Raw genomic sequence first — 8,967 nt, 5'->3', positions numbered from 1 at the left:
TGAGCAAGACACTTCAACCACCTAGACCTACTCAGTGGCCTAGTGGTTAGAGTGTGCGCCCTGAGATCGGTAGCTTGTGAGTTCAAACCCCGGCCGAGTCATACTAAAGACTATAAAAATGGGACCCATTACCTCCCTGCTTGGTACTCAGCATCAAGGGTTGGAATTGGGGGTTAAATCACCAGAAATGATTCCCGGGCGCGGCACTGCTGCTGCCCACTGCTCCCCTCACCTCCCAGGGGGTGAACAAGGGTGATGTGTCAAATGCAGAGGACACATTTCACCACAACTAGTGTGTGTGTGACAATCATTGGTACTTTAACTTTAACTTTATTACAAGCGAGTGTCATTAAGCAGGTCTGCAGTACCTGGGAGGAGACTAGGACTCCTAAACCGTAGAAGCAAAAACCATCAGTCGGGGTGTGTGCCAAGTCAGGACAGCACACGGAGATGTTTGTGTGTAAGTGCCTGAAAAACAACTGCTTTAAGTCATAACTTAAACGTTGGCATTGAGCGAGACGGGTAGTCTTTTCTCAAGTATATGGTTATCACTTTTGCATTCTGAAGTCCCAATTAGGGCCTCTTTTCCTACGAGAAGTTATCCAATCCACCTGCGAATGTCAAATTAAGGGGCCATGTCTTATTATGTGCTCAAACTGAAATACAACTTTTTACTTAAACTCCGTGGTTTGCTTTCTCCAAAATTAATTAATATGAGTTAATTAATTCACTCCACTCGGGGCTTTGATCCCGCTATGCATGATAGTACAAGTTGAATTATTTAGACGTGAACATTGTTGTTCCATGTGACAAGGGGGGGAGGGGTTACCGGGGGCGTCCAGGGCCGCGGTCTCATGGCGTGACATTTGCATGGTGAATAATTCAGCGTGGGCCCCGGAGGTGAGGCGAGCGCGCACCTTTCAGGGATTAAGAGCGCGACGTGACCAAAGCGTGGCGGTAAAAGCTCCTTTATTTAACTCGCCCGGCGAGCGCGACGTCCATGCGACGGAGGAGACACTCAGCTTTTGTCCCTGACAGCTCTGACAAGTGCTGAGTCTGCAATCTGGACCTGAGTGCAGCGCTTTAATGCACGCGTCCGCCCTTCGTCCCCGGTCCCGTGTGTATTATTCATCCGACCCGATGCTGTTGTGTTTACTTGTGTGTGTTGGTGTCTCCGACCCCGGTCGCTTCCTCGCCGCTTTCTCCTCAGCTGGGCGACGATCCGCGCTCCGTTTTTCCGCACGTGCTCACGCCCCGATTTCACACTTCCCTTCACGCCTCGTGCGACTCTGACACGTATTAACTCGGAGGTTGTTTTGGTAGTGGACAAAAGTAGCGGCTTGGAAAACAACCGGAGTGCAGGAAAATAATGTTTTAATGTTTAAAATGATGGTCCGGTGGCCATGGATGAAGTGCTGGCTGTCCAGAGTCGGGACTCGGGGTGGACCGCTCGCCTGTGCATCGGTTGGGGACATCTCTGGGCTGCTAAACCCGTCTACGCTCGGGATGGTCTCCTGCTGGCCCCACTATGGACTGGACTCTCACTGTTATGTTAGATGCACTATGGACTGGACTCTCACTATTATGTTAGATCCACTATGGACTGGACTCTCACACTATTATGTTAGATCCACTATGGACTGGACTCTCACACTATTATGTTAGATCCACTATGGACTGGACTCTCACTATTATGTTAGATCCACTATGGACTGGACTCTCACTATTATGTTAGATCCACTATGGACTGGACTCTCACTATTATGTTAGATCCACTATGGACTGGACTCTCACTATTATGTTTGATCCACTATGGACTGGACTCTCACTATTATGTTAGATCCACTATAGACTGGACTCTCACTATTATGTTGGATCCACTATGGACTGGACTTTCACAATATTATGTTCGATCCACTATGGACTGGACTCTCACTATTATGTCAGATCCACTATAGACTGGACTCTCACTATTATGTTGGATCCACTATGGACCGGACTCTCACACTATTATGTTAGATCCACTATGGACTGGACTCTCACTATTATGTTAGATCCACTATAGACTGGACTCTCACTATTATGTTGGATCCACTATGGACCGGACTCTTACACTATTATGTTAGATCCACTATGGACTGGACTCTCACTATTATTACATCCACTATGGACTGGACTCTCACTATTATGTTAGATCCACTATGGACTGGACTCTCACTATTATGTTAGATCCACTATGGACTGGACTCTCACTATTATGTCAGATCAACTATGGACTGGACTCTCACACTATTATGTTGGATCCAATATGGACTGGACTCTCACTATTATGTTAGATCCACTATAGACTGGACTCTCACTATTATGTTGGATCCACTATGGACTGCCACTATGGACTGCACTCTCACACTATTATGTTATATCCACTATGGACTGGACTCTCACACTATTATGTTAGATCCACTATGGACCGGACTCTCACTATTATGTTAGATCCACTATAGACTGGACTCTCACTATTATGTTGGATCCACTATGGACCGGACTCTCACTATTATGTTAGCTCCACTATGGACTGGACACTCACACTATTATGTTAGATCCACTATGGACTGGACTCTCACTATTATGTTAGATCCACTATGGACTGGACTTTCACACTATTATGCTAGACCCACTCGACGTCCATTGCATCCGGTCTCCCCTAGAGGGGTGTGGGGGGGTCACCCACATCTGTGGTCCTCTCCAAGGTTTCTCATAGTCATTCACATCGACGTCCAACTGGGTTGTGAGTTTTTCCTTGCCCTTATGTGGGCTCTGAACCGAGGATGTGGTTGTGGCTTGTGCAGCCCTTTGAGACACTTGTGATTTAGGGCTATGTAAATAAACATTGATTGATTGATTGATTGAACTGTGAAACGTCATTCTATTGCAGTAAAAAAACGCTACTATTTTCCCACGCTTTGAACCCTGCCGCTTATATTCAATTGAATAGACTGCAAAGACAAGATATATAACATTCGAACTGGTAAACTTTGTTATTTTTTGCAAATATTAGCTCATTTGGAGTTTTATGCCTGCAACATGTTTAGAAAAAGCTGGCAAAAGTGGCAAAAAAGACTGAGAAAGTTGAGGAATGCTCGGCAAACACTTTTTTGGAACATCCCACAGGTGAACAGGCTAATCGGGAACAGGTGGGTGCCATGATTGGGTATAAAAGCAGCTTCCATGAATTGCTCAGTCATTCACAAACAAGGATGGGGCGAGGGTCACCACTTTGTCAACAAATGCCTGAGCAAATTGTTGAACAGTTTAAGAACAACATTTCTCAACCAGCTATTGCAAGGAATTTAGGGATTTCACCATCTACGCTCCGTAATATCATCAAAAAGGTTCAGAGAATCTGCGGAAATCACTGCACGTAACATTGAATGCCCGTGACCGTGGATCCCTCAGGCGGTACTGCATCAAAAAGCGACATCAGCGTGTAAAGGATATCACCACATGGACTCGGGAACACTTCAGAAAACCACTGTCAGCAACTGCGGTCCGTCGCTACATCTGTAAGTGCAAGTTAAAACTCTACTATGCAAAGCCAAAGCCATTTATCAACAACACCCAGAAACCGGGCCCGAGCTGATGCAAAGGTTAAAAATGTGTTTTGTGGTCTGATGAGTTCACATTTTGTTTTTGGAAACTGTGGACGTCTTGTCCTCTGGAACAAAGAGGAAAAGAACCATCCGGATTGTTCTAGGGTCAAAGTGTAAAAGCCAGCATGTGTGATGGTATGGGGGTGTATTAGTGCCCAAGACATGGGTAACTTACACATCTGTGAAGGTGCCATTAATGCTGAAAGGTACATACATGTTTTGGAGCAACATACGTTGCCATCCAAGCAACATTATCATGGACGCCCCTGCTTATTTCAGCAAAACGATGCCAAGCCACTTGTTTTGTAGTTTGGCTGTGTCAGTTCTCAGTGCTGTTGGATTTCACGTGAGCGTCCCCAGCTGGAGTCAGTCGGTGCCAACAAAGTACCGGACTCCATACCCATACCTATGTACTATACAGTGCATTATTTATCCTATTTCCTATTATCATGTTGTGGTGATCGATAAAGATTTTCACCCAGTGGTTCCGGGTTAAGGGTTCCAACGTTAACACAAACTTACGAACATTTCCCGCTAATGTCCTTGTTGCCCTCGCGAGCGTTCAGGCCTTGATCGGCTCCAGATGCTGCACCCACAGACAGTCAGCCGAGGACAAGGCCTACACCAAACCGTCATTACGCACGACCACGGACAGGAAGGCAGCAGCCGTAGCGAGGAAAGAGGATGCAAATTAGCCACTGCCCTAGATATAAGCACGTCGGTGTCACCGGTTCACTCGCGGTTCAGCTAACTTCTTGAGTCTTGAGTCCACACCACACAAAATATGCAGCGAGAGGAACAGGTGGTAGGTCAAGGCTCCGTGTTTGCAGTACATACCAGTCACTCTCTCGGCCAGAACACTTGAAGCAATCCAAAGTGTTGATGAGGAATTTTGGAACCGGAGGCAGTTTTTGGGTTGCTAACGTCACACATCTACCAGAAAGCACAGCCAACTTGCTGGATTTACCTGGATTACCTACTAAATAATGGTGTATTCTACCTAGGCACAAAGAGTGTTGTGAAAATTACTCAATATTTGGTTCGAAATCTTTCATATTTAAGCATGCCAGCTTGTAAAAAAAGGATAAAAAAATACTTTGATTCTTGTTCGAATACTCAATTTATTATTGCAACACAGGAGAGCTATTTGCGGTCGCAGCCAAGTGACACAAAGTCGAGGGCCATTCCTCCGCAAATGCCCCGCATTTATATACACACAAACCATGTTCAACCCTTGTGTGGTGTCCGGGTCTGTGGGACCAAGTTTTTATTTTTTATTAACAGTGAATTGTGAATTGTGAATTACAAACCCCGTTTCCATATGAGTTGGGAAATTGTGTTAGATGTAAATACAAACGGAATACAATGATTTGCAAATCATTTTCAACCCATATTCAGTTGAATATGCTACAAAGACAACATATTTGATGTTCAAACTCATAAACATTTTTTTTTTTTGCAAATAGTCATTAACTTTAGAATTTGATGCCAGCAACACGTGACAAAGAAGTTGGGAAAGGTGGCAATAAATACTGATAAAGTTGAGGAATGCTCATCAAACACTTATTTGGAACATCCCACAGGTGAACAGGCTAGTTGGGAACGGGTGGGTGCCATGATTGGGTATAAAAGTAGATTCCATGAAATGCTCAGTCATTCACAAACAAGGACGGGGCGAGGGTCACCACTTTGTCAACAAATGCGTGAGCAAATTGTTGAACGGTTTAAGAAAAACCTTTCTCAACCAGCTATTGCAAGGAATTTAGGGATTTCACCATCTACGCTCCGTAATATCATCAAAGGGTTCAGAGAATCTGGAGAAATCACTGCACGTAAGCAGCTAAGCCCGTGACCTTCCATCCCTCAGGCTGTACTGCATCAACAAGCGACATCAGTGTGTAAAGGATATCACCACATGGGCTCAGGAACACTTCAGAAACCCACTGTCAGTAACTAAAGTTGGTCACTACATCTGTAAGTGCAAGTTAAAACTCTCCTATGCAAGGCGAAAACCGTTTATCAACAACACCCAGAAACGCCGTCGGCTTCACTGGGCCTGAGCTCATCTAAGATGGACTGATACAAAGTGGAAAAATGTTCTTTGGTCTGACGAGTCCACATTTCAAATAGTTTTTGGAAACTGTGGACGTCGTGTCCTCCGGACCAAAGAGGAAAAGAACCATCCGGATTGTTATAGGCGCAAAGTGTAAAAGCCAGCATCTGTGATGGTATGGGGGTGTATTAGTGCCCAAGACATGGGTAACTTACACATCTGTGAAGGCGCCATTAATGCTGAAAGGTACATACAGGTTTTGGATTAACATATGTTGTTATCATGGACGCCCCTGCTTATTTCAGCAAGACAATGCCAAGCCACGTGTTACATCAACGTGGCTTCATAGTAAAAGAGTGCGGGTACTAGACTGGCCTGCCTGTAGTCCAGACCTGTCTCCCATTGAAAATGTGTGGCGCATTATGAAGCCTAAAATAGCACAAGGGAGACCCCCGGACGTTTACTGAGTGTTGTTAAAAGGAAAGGCCATGTAACACAGTGGTGAACATGCCCTTTCCCAACTACGTTGGCATGTGTTGGAGCCATGAAATTCTAAGTTAATTATTATTTGCAAAAAAAAAAATAAAGTTTATGAGTTTGAACATCAAATATATTGTCTTTGTAGTGCATTCAACTGAATATGGGTTGAAAAGGATTTGCAAATCATTATATTCCGTTTATATTTACATCTAACACAATTTCCCAACTCATATGGAAACGGGGTTTGTATATTTATATAGCACTTTTTCTCTAGTGACTCAAAGCGCTTTATATAGTGAAACCCAATATCTAAGTTACATTTAAACCAGTTTGGGTGGCACTGGGAGCAGGTGCACTGTAAAAAAAAAAAAAATCTGTAAAAAAAACGGTCATCTACTGGCAGCCAAAAGAAAACCATCAAATTAAAGTAAAACATTGTAAACCAAATAATGATCAAAAACATTATATTTACAGAAATTTTCATGAAACGTTTTGCGGAAAAATATCGTAATTTTACAGATTTTTACTAAATTATAAAGATCAACCACCTTTAATAAAGTGACGATGCAAACAGTTCTGCAGAAAAATACTTCATCAACAGCGATACAGGTTACACTGAGGGTAGCCGAATAAAAAACTTTAACACTGTTAGAAATATTCGCCACACTGTGAATCCACACCAAACCAGAACCCTTTGCAGCACTAACTCTTCCGGGACGCTACAAGGTGTGTGTGTGTGTGTGGAGGGGAGGTTTGGTGGTAGCAAGGGTGTATTTCGTAGCGTCCCGGAAGAGTTAGTGCTGCAAAGGATTCTGGGTATTTGTTCTGTTGTGTTTATGTTGTGTTACGGTGCGGATGTTCTCCCGAAATGTGTTTGTCATTCTTGTTTGGTGTGGGTTTACAGTGTGGCGTATATTTCTAACAGCGTTAAAGTTTTTTATACTGGCACCGTCAGTGTGACCTGTATGGCTGTTGATGAAGTATGCGTTGCATTCGCTCGCGTGTGCGTACAGAAGCCGCACATATCTTGCGACTGGGTCTGAACGATGTTAGAATGGATGAAAAGCGGACGTGACGATAGCTCGTAGAGTACGTTAAAGGTTAAATTTTCCGTGCAACGCTCATATTGTTGTTACTCAGCCAGCGTTTGTGGGTCTGATGGACCCGTTGCATTTTTTGGCTTTTAATGCCTCACAATCAAACACTTTGATGTTAAAATACTGAACAGATGTTTATTGGGATAAGGTAAACATCTGTTCTGTAACTACGTTAGGGTTAGGGTTAGGGGTTAGGGCAGGGATGTCCAAAGTGCGGCCCGTGGGCCATTTGCGGCCCGCAAGTAATTTTTTAACGGCCCCACGGCACATTCTAAAAATACGATTAAAAAAAATAAAAAACATAAAAAGTAGTATAAAAGAGTAAACAGGTGACAATAAAATGTTGCTATGTTGACTCTAATAACACTAAGCTGTCATGCAGGCTGTTTCTTTCTTTAAAACATAATAATGAATCAAAAACAATGTTATTATGAATTATTGACCTATTCAAGGCTCCAATTAGGTCACATTAAATATTCCACTTTGAGATATTTGTCGGGCAAAATGTTGCATATTTTGTGTTTGCCATATAAAAAACTATGTTTTTTTGTTTTTTTAAAGAAGGGCCTAAAATGAACAAACAAGGAACATAATAAGCAACAATACAAGTTATAATTGACGGATAGATCTGAAGTTGATCTCGAGACTATTGTGTTAACAGTTTAAAAAGAAATTACCATTTATTTTTTAACACTTTACTGAGCAGGACCCTTTTGGATCCCCAATAATTTTAGTGGGACTTTTTTTTTTGAAGTGTCATGGCTCAAAAAATAATAATAAATTAAAGTCAATGTTGTTATGAGTTTTTTTATGAACTCCAATTATTATATAATCTGAAATGTTCCACTTTGAAATTTTATTGGGGGAAAATATTTCATATTTTGTGTTTTTTCCATAAAAAACTGGGTTTTCTATGACAAAAATGGCATACAACTTAAATCTAAAAAAAAAAAAAAAAACAGTTATATTGACAGATACACCTAATGTTGATCTAGATATTTAAACTTTGAATAATAATAATAATAATAATAATAATAATAATACTAAATAATGACATTTTTTTTATTTTTTTTAACCTAATCCCTTTGGAGTCCCCGATATCAAGCCTGAGTGGAGGCCTAAATGTATATTTTTTATACATATATTGTATTGGTTTTTAAAATAAAAAATATCAAAATGGCCCCTCGCTTGCTTTGATTTTTCAGTGTGCGGCCCTCAGTGGAAAAAGTTTGGACAGCCCTGGGTTAGGGTTAGCGTTAGGGTTAGGGTTTGTGATGCAGTTGTTTATTGGAATAAGGTAAACATCTGTTCAGTATTTTAACATTAATGTGTTTGATTGTGAGGCATTGAAAGCCACAAAATACAACGGGTCCATCAGACCCACAAACGCTGGCTGAGTAACAACAATATGAACATTACACAAGGGTTAAGTTCGCTATGTGCCTGAAATCCCACTCTTTACTAGGGTTGTACGGTATAGCAGTACTAGTATAGTATCGCGGTACTAATAAATAAAAAAGGGTACTATACTCTGTTTGAAAAGTACCGGTTCGCGTCGTCGTCACGTCGTGACATTGCTGGTTTTACGAGCAGAGGAGCATGTTCGGCAGGCACAGTCACAGAGTACTTACAAGCAGACACAGTTTGGAGACAGAAAAGGGAAAGTGGACGCATTTTGGCTTGAAAA

Source organism: Entelurus aequoreus, linkage group LG11, assembly GCF_033978785.1.
Source record: "Entelurus aequoreus isolate RoL-2023_Sb linkage group LG11, RoL_Eaeq_v1.1, whole genome shotgun sequence".
Lineage (NCBI taxonomy): Eukaryota > Metazoa > Chordata > Actinopteri > Syngnathiformes > Syngnathidae > Entelurus > Entelurus aequoreus.
The sequence above is the reverse complement of the archived record's forward strand: the minus strand, read 5'-3'. Positions refer to the sequence as shown.